The sequence below is a fragment of the Lagopus muta genome, chromosome 7, assembly GCF_023343835.1.
Source record: "Lagopus muta isolate bLagMut1 chromosome 7, bLagMut1 primary, whole genome shotgun sequence".
Lineage (NCBI taxonomy): Eukaryota > Metazoa > Chordata > Aves > Galliformes > Phasianidae > Lagopus > Lagopus muta.
The window spans coordinates 22,124,127-22,137,899 of record NC_064439.1 but is presented as its reverse complement, the minus strand read 5'-3'; the positions used below and the strand labels follow the sequence as shown (position 1 = coordinate 22,137,899).

At 36.8% G+C, this 13,773-nt stretch overlaps 1 long non-coding RNA gene across 2 annotated transcripts in view; it reads left to right on the top strand.

Annotated features, from left to right (window-relative positions):
• The window catches only part of LOC125696257 (uncharacterized), a 109,525-nt gene extending 99,406 nt beyond the window's left edge, over positions 1–10,119 (top strand). The window contains exons 7-10 of one of the 2 annotated variants that reach the window (XR_007378250.1): positions 233–414; positions 2,052–2,233; positions 5,711–5,865; positions 9,872–10,119. This is a non-coding gene — a long non-coding RNA (uncharacterized LOC125696257). The remainder of the gene's footprint in view (positions 1–232; positions 415–2,051; positions 2,234–5,710; positions 5,866–9,871) is intronic. The other variant, XR_007378251.1, reaches the window with a different exon arrangement.
• Positions 10,120–13,773: the final 3,654 nt, after the last annotated feature.

Below are 13,773 nucleotides of genomic sequence, written 5' to 3'. Positions count from 1 at the left end.
TGGGCCCCTGTATTACTCAGATCAATCCCTTTTAATTACCTTCAATTGCACATGGAATTAAGATACTTTGCTTTGTAGTACCCAAAATTTTGTATTAGGACTCCTAGAATTGCACATATACTCACTCCTTGGTGAAGCTGCAAATATCAAACACCACCTATACAGGGGTAGAACCAATGGAGTTAGGCAGTAAGCTGCGGAGCAGACTGATTTTTTGTTTGCATATTCCTAGGGCCCAAAGGAAGGAGTGGAACTTTAAGTATTACCAACCACAGCGTAATTTCCTGTGAAAGATCTCCTTAAGAAATACATTTTTTTTCAAAGCATTTATCCTTGAACTTCTGATTAACTTCGAGTAATTATGTTTCAAGAAGTACAAAATAGAAGATGTTAGAAAAATGAGGTTGCTCTGAGGTATGTGGCATTATTTTCAATAAGTTTGATTTTTATACATCCTTTGCATATCACAATTAATGGAAATAAAAATATTGTTCCTTCATGGGATCTTAGCACTGATGTCAATTAAAGCTATTTCCTTTTTTTTTTTGCTACATATCTTGAGTGGAAGAGACATATTTGTTTCTCCTTATACTTTCAACAAGTAAAAATAAGGGAAAACAAGGTATAAAAAAGTAGTAATTCTTACTTCTGTTATACTACATAATAATTTTCTTGCATTTATTAAACACATTTTTTATTTGTGACATACTTTTGATTCAGTTACAGTAAAGTAAGGGAAATAAACAAAATAATTTAAAAACAATTTTATGGAATAAAACACATAGAATACAGATGAGAAAACAGAATGTAATCCTTTTGGGTCATCTAGTCCTTGTTTTTTTTTTGGTGGTGTGTGTTCCTGTACTCTGTACTCTGCTTCACTATACGCTTAAATATACATATATACACATACATATAGATAGGTAGATAGCAAATGATGTAGCTTTCACATCCTTACTTTAGGGTGAGGATGAGCTTGTTTTGAAACCCAGTGACCTGCCTGCTTTAAAGATTGGTAACTGTGACCTAGCTGGTTTTAATTATCTGAAAACACTACACATGACCTAATACATATCAAGAGCATCATTTTCAAATATAAGATGTCAATTAACATTAGACATTAAGTATACACACCCGAGCTTAAAAACATCAATAAAGTGGTCTGACTCTAACCAACATTGACATGATAGAATGATCTTTAAAAAAAGCCATTAGTTTTAGCTAAAACAATTGGAATTTGTGTTGGGTTTCGAAAATTTAGACCTTTCCACAGTGAGTCATTTTATTTATATAACAGTCATATTGTCCACAATGCTAAAGAGCCTAGTTAATCAGATCTTCTGCCATTCCATTTCATTCTACTCTCTCATATATACTTTAGGACAAGCAGGAAAGGATATCAATTGTTTACATATCTTAGAAACAATATTTAAACGTGGTTTCTTAGTTTAGCACTGGAAAATGTTAAATGAATCAGGCTTGAAGGATTTTATCCTCAGAATGTTAAGAATTAGACTAAACTTTTATAGTACTATAATACCTGCATGGATATAATAAGCAATTACCCTAAATTCTGAAATATTTTTTAAAAATGTGGGGCTTTTTCTGTAAATGTACACATTATCCCAAGATTTCAGGCTAAAATGCCTTCAATTGTTCTTTAAAACAATTTTATTTTAAAAAAAAATTCTGAAGTTTTCCAAACTGAAGATTTTACAAGCATTTATAATTAATCAGAGCTCAAAATTTTGGGGAAAAATCAGGAATGACCTAAAGGAGATGAGTGGATCTTCCTGTGTTTGTGTATTTCCGAAAATGATCAAAAGTTCAAATAATATGACTAATATCAAAGATCAGTACAAAGTCTAAAAGTGCCAATTAAGTCCCTGCATGACACATTCAGTCTTCTAATACAGACCAGGCAGTTAGTGAACTGTAATCAGATGTTAAATGTAGTTCATGTCACAGCTATTAGATCTGAAACAATTTTATCTGTTTTTGTTTGTTTAAATATTTATCTCTCATTTTCAATTGTTACTTTATCCAATTAGGGCCTGAACATCCCACATAAATCTGAAACTGCAGCACTGAAATAAGAGAAAATGTTAAACATGATCTGATAGATTAAGATTTGGGAGACAAAGAGACAAATCTTTACAGAGTGAATTATATTCAGAAAAGATATGTATGAGTCTGCCACAAGAAAATGTCAGTGACTATTGCTCGGAAAGAGGTAATTTACTGTATACTTGTGACATTCCTGGTACTGTGCTCATTCACCCTTGCCACGTCTACACAATGTTTGACATTTCCCATAATGCTTTGAACTAGGTAAATCAGAAGAAAAAGCTATGTCCTCCACATATTCTTGGGCCACGTCTTTCTTCAAAACTGGCAAAAAGTGATAGCAGTGTTGGTATTAAGGAATTCTAGGGCTGCTCTACATTTCTAAACCAGAAGAAATGCACAAAAACTTCACAGTAAACACCTTTTATATCCTAATAATGTGCAATCTACACTTACCTGAGCTTTGCAAAAAATGGATTGAAAGCTGTAATGGTTTAGACTTTTGCCACTGCTTGCTTCATTGGCCGTATGACTTTCTGCTTATTGCTTCTAAAATTTCATATAGTAGTTCATAAAAAAAAAAATGTTGCTCTCATTTTATTCCAGATAGCTCAGGGACAACTGAACCCAGGATATGAAGCAACTGAAGAGAAAAAAGTGAAGGCCAGTGAATAATTTCATCTACTTAGACACTGAAGTTTTTACTTTGTTTTTTACTTGGAACTTGAAATCTGCATTTCTATTTTCTCTCATTTTGAAACTCATTATTTTATGAGTAGACTGTTTCTTTTTTCAGATCATCAACATAATGATTTATACTGAAGAAGAAGTTAGCTTAGTCAAGTAAGTTAGAGAGTAATTTTCAGTGTTTAAATTTCAATTTAAAAATAAGACTTGCTTAATAGAAGCCAAAATCAAGGGTTAAAAACCATGTGGAAAATTTCCTTTTAACGTTTAACTATTAAGATGACAGGGATAACTGGGGAAAGAAAATATTGTTTATGAATGCCATATGCATCAAAACTATTACTGGCTCTTCAGGTAGAAGAAAAAATCATAGGAAGTATTAGCAAATGAAGACTAACATACATTTGGCCAAAATATAAGCCAATTAGGCTGCTCCTAATACTGCTTCTTATTATTATCCAAGACTTCTGTCTTGTTCTTCCTTCATGCTACTGATATCTCTCCTTCTCCTATAAAACTATTAATACTCTTAGATAAACTTAAGGATTCTAAGTACATTCTTTAAAACCCACTGTCCTACAGTAGAACAGTCTCTGAAAAAAAGTCAGGTGTTCCTGTTATTTGCTTTCTAGCTCTTTTGCATCATCTGTACTAGACTCTATCTTATTTGGAGATTTCTGCAGCCTGTTCTAACGCTACCTCTTTCTAACCACTCCTTGAGCTTTTCAAGCAAATACGCAATAAAAATGCATTTGTTTTCTGTATTCTGCTTGGTAATATAAATATTCATGCAGCGGTCTGGAATTCCTCTGAAACAAGACAGAAAAATAATGAAAACTATCATACTTCCACGAATGCATCCCCCATCTGATTGCTGGAGCATTAGTGCATACAAAGACACAAATGCTCTTGTAAACCTATGATCCATAGATCTCATTGGAAGCCACTTACAGGTCTTATTTCTATAATATGATACACTGCAGTTTTAGATACTCTGCCATACTTATTTTAGCTACTAACTAGGTTATGCAACGTACAGAAGCATTGTATGAAATTGTTTTCATTGAGAATAGGAGCTTCAGGTAGCAACACCTGTAAAACCTCTTTTGATACTGTGTATTAATTGAGTTGAAAAGCAGCACATAATTCATGAAAAAAAAAGTAGCAGATCTCACTCAAAGAAAGGGATTGATGGGGTGGGATAACAGAGTGAACAGAAGGGCCACCTGTTCTCATTAATTCAATGATTAGTATTAATACAGTCCTATTACAAAGGAGAATAAAAATACATAGTGAACACATCTCAAACCATGTTCGCCATGGAAAAAAAGAGGAAATAGTACCATGCTGGTTCATGTAATACAAGATTTGGAAAGCTGGTGCACACACAGATAAGAACTGATCTATTGCACTAAGCATGAAAGCAAAGATGTATAATTGTAAATGTTCATATTGCTGAGTTCATGCTTTGTATAGAATCTGTTTTCAGCAGTTGCTAAAGATCAAATATTTTTATATGCAAGGTCATACACAGAGCTTCTCTTATAATAGAAAATTAAACAGTTCTCCATGCACATAAATTAGAGATCTTCTTTTGTTATGCAGGAAACTCCCATATCTACATATTGTAAACCATTACATGGTTTACAATTAGCTGATGAGCTAATGGACAATGCATTGGATGGAAATCCACAGACATTTTATTAATGGATTACTCCTATGAGAGCTTACAAACAGTCATGTTTTTTCTTCAGACTTTTAGGCATATGAATCACAAAAGAAGCATATAAACAGTTCCAAGTCATAACATGAAGCTAGAGAAGAAAGCAAACTGTTACAATAATAAATCTCATAGCCAAACATAGAAGTATTATGTGTACACTTCTGTAAGTGGAAAAAAAAAAAAGGCAAAAAAGGCAAAGTATTCTGTAAATCCAAATTTGACATTCAGTTCTACTTAACTTTCTGCTTGACCTGAGTAGGAAGGAAAAAATTACAAACATCTCAGTTCTCAACTATCCACATGAGATTTCAGAATGGTGATCTAAATGTACTACTTTCAGCCTTTCATGGTCTCCACTTGGCACTGCCAAAGCCTTCCCATCGTCTTTCAAAATCTAGTCACTGCACATCATTCAAAAAACATACAGCATATCTTTTAAATAAGACAAAGATATATAAAGATATATTGCTTAACTCAAATAGAGAGATGGTAGGTTATTTTGTTTTCGTGTTATTTGAAGCTAGAGAAAATAATGGATCGTATTTTCAGCTGGATTTTGAAAACATACCAACAAAATATGGCACGAATGCTTTTCACTGGATTAGTATGGATGAGTGTTTATATGTAATCTGTCATTTACTTCTATAAACCCATATTTAGCATGCAAGTAGATACTTGCATGTTGTCACTGGACTCTATAGTTGGTCAAACCAAAACCTTGATGTGCATTGTAATGAACAGTGTTGCCCAAAAACTACTTCATTCAAATTCTGCAGCTCAAATCTATTTCTAAATAAGTGGTATCAGTTTTCCAAGGTCAATCCTAGTAAAGACTCTTTTTGTTGGGATCAACTGGAATACTTATTTTATAATTCAGCATTTTATTTACTTTTTTTTTTTTTTTTTACTCTTTATGGCTACATTCACATTCTCTTCCTGGACTCATTTCTTGTAATTTAAAAGATTTTTTTCTTTTTTTGAGATTTAATCACTATTTCTAACTGAACATCAGCAGAACTAAGTATGGGTCAAAAGGATTTGCCAGTTTCAACCAAGAGAGAGAATTTCTGATCATGGATCCAGAATGGAATGTGTGTTTCCTTAAACTTGGGTTACAGAAAAGACAGGAAGAATTTCTGTTTTCCCCTCTCATAAATACAACTTTGTTAACTGTTACTCTGTTACTGGTATGGTTCTTTGTTTGTAAGCGCTACTTTCAAACTTTGTTTACAGGTATGGCACCTATCAGAATATTTGGCCAAAAGGATGCAAATGAGTTTCAGGGACAATTTAATAGCAGAGAATCTGTGAGATTTGATCCCTTGAATCTCAGCTCACCACTGTAGGATGCTACTCATCTCACAAGACCTTGGAAGTTTAACAGCCATGTAAGTCTATATTAAACATTGCCTCTATTAGAAAAGACCAATCCTTCCATCATTCAATCAGTTAAATAGTTGGGAGGATGATCTTCCATGGCTGCATGTTATGCTGAGCATAGTGGTTGTTTTTTTCTAATGAGGTATTATTAGTTGTCCAAAGTCAGATTAGATTGAGCTTATCATCAAAGCCATCTAAATGTAAAAAATGAGTTTGGGCAGTTCAGGGTTATAAACTCTGCCCCTGAAGAGTTTCGATCTCAAAGTAGCAGTGATTTTGAACTGCAGTTTTCAAAGGATTACAATTGGCATGGGGAAGCTGTATTCTTCACCTGACTTCTTCCTCAAGCATTTTTCTCTGACAAATTAAATAATAATGCATAACAAATGCTACTTGAATTTAAAAATTATCTGCAGGTGATATAAGTATTAGCTCTGGTACTTCTGCAGCCAAGAGCTGAGCACTTAAGTAGAATCAGAGATGGACTAGGAGCAAGACAGGAAGGTGAATATCTTTGGGATCCCACTTGCCTAATTCGAGGGCAAAACATGTGCTATAGGCACAGCAGTGCTGATGCATTTAGTATGCTGTCTGCCATCTCCAGCAGATGTGGGACAGTGTGAGATGCACAGGGAGGTCATAGCTGTGCCTGCCCAGAGTGCCTGGCTCTGCCCACCAGCCCCCTACATGGGGGAGCTGCTGGCTCCTCTGTCACCTTGGCATGTCTGCCCTTGTTCAGTTTGATCAGATGTCTGCTTGCAAGCTTAGGAAAGATAAATTTTCTGAAGCTGCTTTTAAAGCAGCTTTTCTTAATGCCGGGAAATGCCAGGGACCCCACTTAACACAGTGCAGTTAAAAGGCTTATTTAATTTTTGGCTATTATCTTGAAGGACTCAATTCTGCAGTATGAGTAATAGAGAATTACAGCTATCTGGAAGTACAGCTGTCTTTATCTGCCTTCAGTTGCACTTACAAGCAAGTTACTGCCTCATTACCAAACCTGAAGCCTGAGATTTATTTGCACAGGGACAGAATGATCGTGCCCAATGTCAGGTGAAGGACACTTGCTTTCATTATATTTCCCTTGTCTCTTGTATTATTCACATATTTCCTATTCTTTAATGTCTCTTCTCTTGATTATTAATGTATGAAGAATGCTGGCTGCACAGTTCAGAACATGACAACACCTGAGAAACCCCAAAGAAGCCAAGCATTGCTATGTGTTATTTATAGGGTTTCAGATTTTTCTGTATTTCCCTCAATTTCTGAGATTTTATAATTAAGGAGAGAAAGGCTGCAAACTCAGATTCAGATGGTGAAGGAAGCTCCAGAGCTCTACACTTGACCTACTTATGCCAGAATGTCTCTTTAATCACTAAAAAATTCTTGTTGTAGGGGGTCAGAGGCTTCATGTATTAATGCGCAAAATCATGGGATTGAGCTGTATAATTTATTAATTGCTTTTGCTCATCACACATAGCACTTTTTTGGGGGAAAGGGGTGAAGTAAAACATCTGAGTCATTTAAACTCAGTTTAAGAATGGAAGGGCAAAATGACAAGTGATTCCTTCCACTATTTCAGTGATTAAGAATTTGTACTGGTGTTTTGAATTCACCAACACCACAGATTCCCTGAGAGCTGTTATCTAGCATTGTCATTGTACCTCATGTCTGGGGGGAAATCAGCATGGTGAAATAGTCTACAGAGGACTAATAGAACTAATTGTCAGGACAACAGGATTGTCTCTGCCACTCAAGCACTGTATGCCACCCAAGCTTGAATATGTCTGGATCTCCATTTTTTATTTTTGTTTATGTAATTTTTGGGTGCAAATCTGAATGAGAGAAGAAGGAAAGCATTTGTCTTACAGTTGGGATGTATTTTGAAATCTTAAGGTGAATAATACTGCATGGGCAGCATTTAACCTCAGTTTGGACAGCTAGCCAAAATGCTCACGAGACTTTTGAGGGTCTCCTAGCTGATAGTCATAGCTCTCAGTCCTTGGCTCAGAACAGTGATCTTCAGAGGACAGAGTACTTCATTTGGAAGGCTTTTCCCACAACCTTTTTCCCACTGTCTGGCTCTAGCTGGCCTCACAAAGAGATTATGGGAGAGACATGCCCTCAATAGCTGAGGGAAAAGACCAGAGCAGCTGAGAGACTACAATTAAAGCTCATTGAATATATTCCTGTATTTGGTGAATGCAAAAGAAATTTGCTTAAAGAATACATGCAATCCCTTATTGATTCCCATTTTGTGTAAACTAAGAAAACACATATTCAACTTTTTGCTTTTTCAAAGCCCACTAAAGATACTTTTCTGAAAATGTACTTATCTTTTTATTTTAGATACTGCCATTAAAAATAGACAGAAGAATGTAAAATGTATATGTAGGACTGTGATTGCTGAACAGTTTGTTTAAGTTAGCAAAACTCTATATTTTATTGTTGTACAAATAATTCAGAATTGTTTAGATTATGAAACTAAATATAAAATGGAAACTGTAAAAAGACATGATGAAACAAAGTGGGATTAAAAAATACCTCTCAGTAGTTTCCTGTACACCTTAAAGACAGAATGTGCTACCAGTAGTGTAAAACTGTTTCATGTGTCATTCTTAGAGAGATTTTGGAATCTTTCTGTTTGCTCATTTTCTTAATTTTTCTTACAATATTGTAAGACTACTTTTTGTAGAAGAGTTTATTAAATATGATATATCAGATTTTACGTCTGTTCAGAAATTGCATGTCAACAACTCACAATAGTTACTACTTTTTCTGTTACCATGAAATTTTGAGGGTCTTTGTGGAAATAATTAGATTCCATGAAGTCATTGCTAACTATCTGTGCAATACTCACAGAAACTTGCAATTGGGCTGTGTGATTGTTTGCTTCACCACTATGGTCTTGTTTCTATCCTAATATGGATGACTGTACCTGAAAAAAATGTAAAAGACCCTCAAGCATGAGCTCCAGCATGAAGACTGGAGTTGTCTTATGAGTTGTGTTAAAAGTGACAGCAAACTCCAAACTGAACCTGGAAAGTTTCCACTTCATGGGAGGAGGCACAAGTCCAACAACTGGCATGCGTCATGACATTTAACAGAATGAGGATCTCTAGGAGGCCCTTGATATGAGTTTTTGGAAGTTATTTTTCCATATAACATTTTACATTAACATAATAATTTTCATGCTGTCATTATACACACGCCCAGGCCACACTGCCCACCATCCCACGCTGTCTAAATGATACCTACTGCTTCAGATCAACTAACTGACAATCAAACAAAAAGGGAAAGTGGTGCCCAACCACTGGAACACAAAAGTCAACATAAAATAAATAGTCAACAGCTTTAAAAGATGCTCTGCTGAACTGAGTAATTCCAGCCTACAGCAGGAGTCTGTATTATATCAGACACAACTTTTCATTTGTAAGATTGAATTTATTCAGGTCTGTCTTCATGACAGCATTCATTTCCTGCTTCTCAGACCTGCGCTTTTCTCATCCTGTATCACTCATCAACCCATTCTATTTTGTGTGTCAAAATGACTGATGAAAACATTAAGCAAGATCAGTACTGAAACTAAACTTTGAGAGGCATCCCTGGCAGCTATTTATTGGTACTTCTTGCAGCAGGACCCTCTGCCATCTCTCTTCGAGTCATCTCATTATTTTAAAATTCATTTGTTATCTCTACACTCTTTGTCTTAACTAGTTGTTTTCTATGTGACATAACGTGAAATGCCTCTTGAATACCAGATAAATCAACTCTATGATAATTATTTAGTTGATTATTTTTTTCTTTTTAACGTAAACCTCTTACCTTGACAAGGAAACATATCATGTCATTTCAGCATGATCAATCTTTAATAAACCTATTTTTATTTTATCCCATCTTCAACGACAGGAGCAAATACAAAGTTAAAAATGGAAACCTAATTTGTTTGGAAAACATTATGTCTTCATTATTTGTATCATCACCTACTGGATTTATCATTTTCTTTATTTTCAGGTTTCATGCATGAAGAATTTCCACACAGTGATCCAGCAGATTAAAATCGCTCACACTCTCTGTTCTTGGCCTGAAAGCTGATGAAAAAGAATCAAAAAAATGTGTAGTGAGTTGAGATGCAAATATTAGATAGTTTTACTGCTCATAGAGCTTCTGAATCTTGATTTGTAATATCAGAAACAGTTAAACAGTTTAACAGTCATCTTTCTCTGCCATGAACTAGGAAAATAATGTGTTGAACATGAGTGAATACTCACTGCTTATGTATGCCTGTGTAAGAATCAATAAATGTTTTGCAGTTCTTAATTCACAATGGGAAAATTATAATCAATGGGCATTTTTGAAACAGAAGTTAATTGTACACTTCAGTGAGATGATACAGATAAGAAAAGTGATGGCTGCAGGCACACAACTACTCCTCTATTTATAGCTAGGTAGCTGAGAACAGCGAAAAGGAAGGTGAGCGTGAGAGAAAACGAATCCCCAAAGAATCACTACTAATTGCTTCTTGGTGACACATCATTTTCTACTTTATTTTTGTTCCTCTCTTTACCAGAGGACCACTTCCAGAAATTCTGCTTTTCAGGTTCCATCTACCTGGTTCCTCTGAGGCTGCTGCCAGGCCTCGGTGCCCATTGGAGAAAGGTTGCCCCGCTGGGTCCTGCTGAGAATGATGCCAGGCTGAGGCTGGTGCTCTCCGCCAGCCAGGCAGCCCGGGGTGCTCATGTGGATCTAGCTCTGACCTATTTTAGGTGTTTACATCTCAGTGAGCAAGTCACACCCAGTATCTTTTGTTTCTGTAATGCTCCATAATAATGAGACTATCTCACATGATGAAAGGCAGTTTTTCTGTCAGCCCTTCCAACCTGAGAGGTGTGCCATAATGACTGACAAGACAGAAGAAGTTATGAGTGCAGGAGAGCTAAAAGTGGTTTTGTACAGACGTGTTGCAGTGAACCTAAGACGGCTCTGGTTGACAAATTCCGTTCAGCTCACTCCAGAATCTGTAAACACAGATATTGGCTGAAACCTCATCTGACTCTTCCTGGCAATGCAGTCTTGGAAAGGCATCAGTTTGTTACTGGAAACCTCCTGGGAAGCATTTCAGTACTGCTGATTGAAATTCTAACCAGGACGTATATAGAAGGAATAGCAACAACAGGAAGTATTTTTAATCCAGTAAAGTATCTGCAGCACCAGCTCTGACACTGCAGAACTGAAGTGATCTGAGCATGGCCCTGGAGGGAGCATGTAGGCTTAGCTTACTTGTGCACATAGGAACGTGCAAGGGAAGAAGGAGACACTGTGTATTCTGTGCATAAGGACGTACTGCTGTCCCACTTGCAGATGCAGTAATATTTTAATATTACACTGTGACAGAGAATGAGTGAGCTGATAACAGAGTATCAGATTTTCCTCCCCTTGCTTTTCTTTCCCTTTAGCCTGTTGGGTTCCAAAGTCAGAAAGCCTCATACTGTAATCCACCTCATGCTAGTTGGCAACTCAAGCCAGCAGAGACAGCGCTGACATGAGTGAGGCCAGGACTGTTCTGCAAGGCCAGGACTGCTGCTGTGATCTGGGCAGCTTCACAGAAAGCTGCAGTCACTGCAGTGGCAGGAGGAGAACATCAACAAGCTGCTTAGGAAAGATGTTCTGTGGGTCACCTCACTCAGGGCAGCACATTTTGGGGCTTATAGAACGACTGCCAGGCAGAGTAGAAGGACTGTGCTGCTGGAGATATGGCTGCAAGAAAAATGCCCCCCTTCTGATCAGCACAAATGTCACTCCTGCTGATGGAAAACATTTTCTAATAATAATAATGAAACACTAGGTTTTCAGGGAATGACTCACAAAGGCTCCAGTATCAGGGATGACACATGCACTTAGCACGCACTGGAGGATGAGGAGGATGAAAAGGTGACTGGAATACTTCTGGAATTCTCTCCTCACCCTGTGGGTGTATGATTTTAACAAAACCAATCTTCATTACTTTTTCTACATTCACATAAACACATCTGCACAAGAATGTAAACAACAGTAATAAAGTGAAATCTTGGAAGCAGGACAGCTCCTGAAGAGTGCCTGCTTTCTGAAAACATGTACGTGTACACAGTCCTACAGCTTGCAGCCTGTAGCTAAGTGCCTCTGGCCTGGCTGACATTACAGCCTGACTTACAGGCTGACATGCAGGCAGGTGAATAATGGAGGACATCCAGTGGATGAGGACTGGCCACCAACATGGATACTCACGTCAAGGTGGAGGAGTGTGGGCTATGGGAAAGGAAGACAGTGGAATAGAACATAACTTTTCTCAACAGTTGCCTTAACAATGACTTTGCATACATCTTTATTCCTCCATGAGGCACCTCAGTCCCTCCTATTCTCTTTGAAATAGAGGAGTCCAGACAGATACCTGCGTGGCTCCAGCCACAAGCTACAGCACAGCACTGCAACTGTGCCCAGTGGTGCCGATATCCAGAACAGTTAATCAAAGAGGCTGTGATCTTTAAATGACAGTTTGTGACTGAGTGATCCAGGAATCAGCATCATCGTGTTTCATACAGGACTCAATTACAGGACTTTAACCAATTCATACAGAATTGGTTAAAACACATGAAAGCAGGCCTGCAGTCATGAGTAGTAGAGAGGATGGGGACTTGATCAGATGTAAAAGGGAGCTGGAAGTCCCACACATGATACTGAAGTTCACCTAGTGGGTCCTGATCTGTATCCCCTTGCAGTAAGGCCTCCAGCTCATTCGTGACTGCTGCTTCAGAAGCTCCACAACAGGCCAAGGCTATTCCAACCTCTACCAACTTAGTGCAGGAGTGTGAGTTGGGTGAGGCTGGTCCATAGACCTCTGACATCATGTTAAACAATGAAAAAACAAAAAAAAAGAATCTGGGAGAGAGGAAAGTGAAATCTTTTAATATTAACCACAATCAGGACTCACAAAATTCCCATTGACTATTATATGTGGCCATGGTACTACTAAGTATTAGGATTTATTTTTCACTTTTTGAAGAGAGTTATTTTTATTAACAAGAGCATGTGGTAATAAATAACTGCTTTGTTGTTCTTAAAGGCATTTCATGTAAAATGAGCCCACATAAACTATCAGGAATATATCTTTAAAATTTGTAGAGTATATAAATGGCCAGTAGCCCACTGCATTTTTCTTTTGAAAATATTTTTCATTCTTTTTGTTGACAGTCAACTGTGCAAAAATGCAGTGCAATTTTGATTATAAAGTGGACATTTCAATCATTAGCCTATATAAACTTAAATACCCCATAGGTACCTAAATTTGTTTTATCCTGAATATGCTTTTCTTATTATTTCTTATTATTTTCTTATTATATTTATTTTTTATTTTCTTATTATACTTATTATGTATGTATCTAGTTTAATTCTAGAAAAATAATACTTACTGTAAAAGTCATTTGCTGGAAAATTTTATAGCATGTGAACAGCTGTCAATATCAGCTGGAACACAGTCGGAGGACATGTAGCTCAGCATCTGGCTGAGAGAAAGGGCAAGTCCTCATGGCTCAGAGTTTCCACTCCATGTCAAGCTCCTCATAATAAAATCCTTAGAATCCACCTGCTAAAGCCTTTGGTCTAAGAGGCATGCTTATAAAGCCTCTGACTTTGAGGTCTGCTTTCTGGGACTAAATCATATTATTTCATCCTCTGAAGGAAAGCTGACATTAGTGGGACTTGGTGGTTAGTGCATTAAATGACAGAGCTTGACCCACTGGCTTAAGAAAAAAATAAAAGAGGTAGGACTATATTGTTCAAATCCATAGTACTGCTTGGCAAACTGAAAGGAATCTAATGATTGTCTCAAGAAGTAAAACAAAAATTAAAACATTTTGTCTGCAGGATCTATAGATCCATGA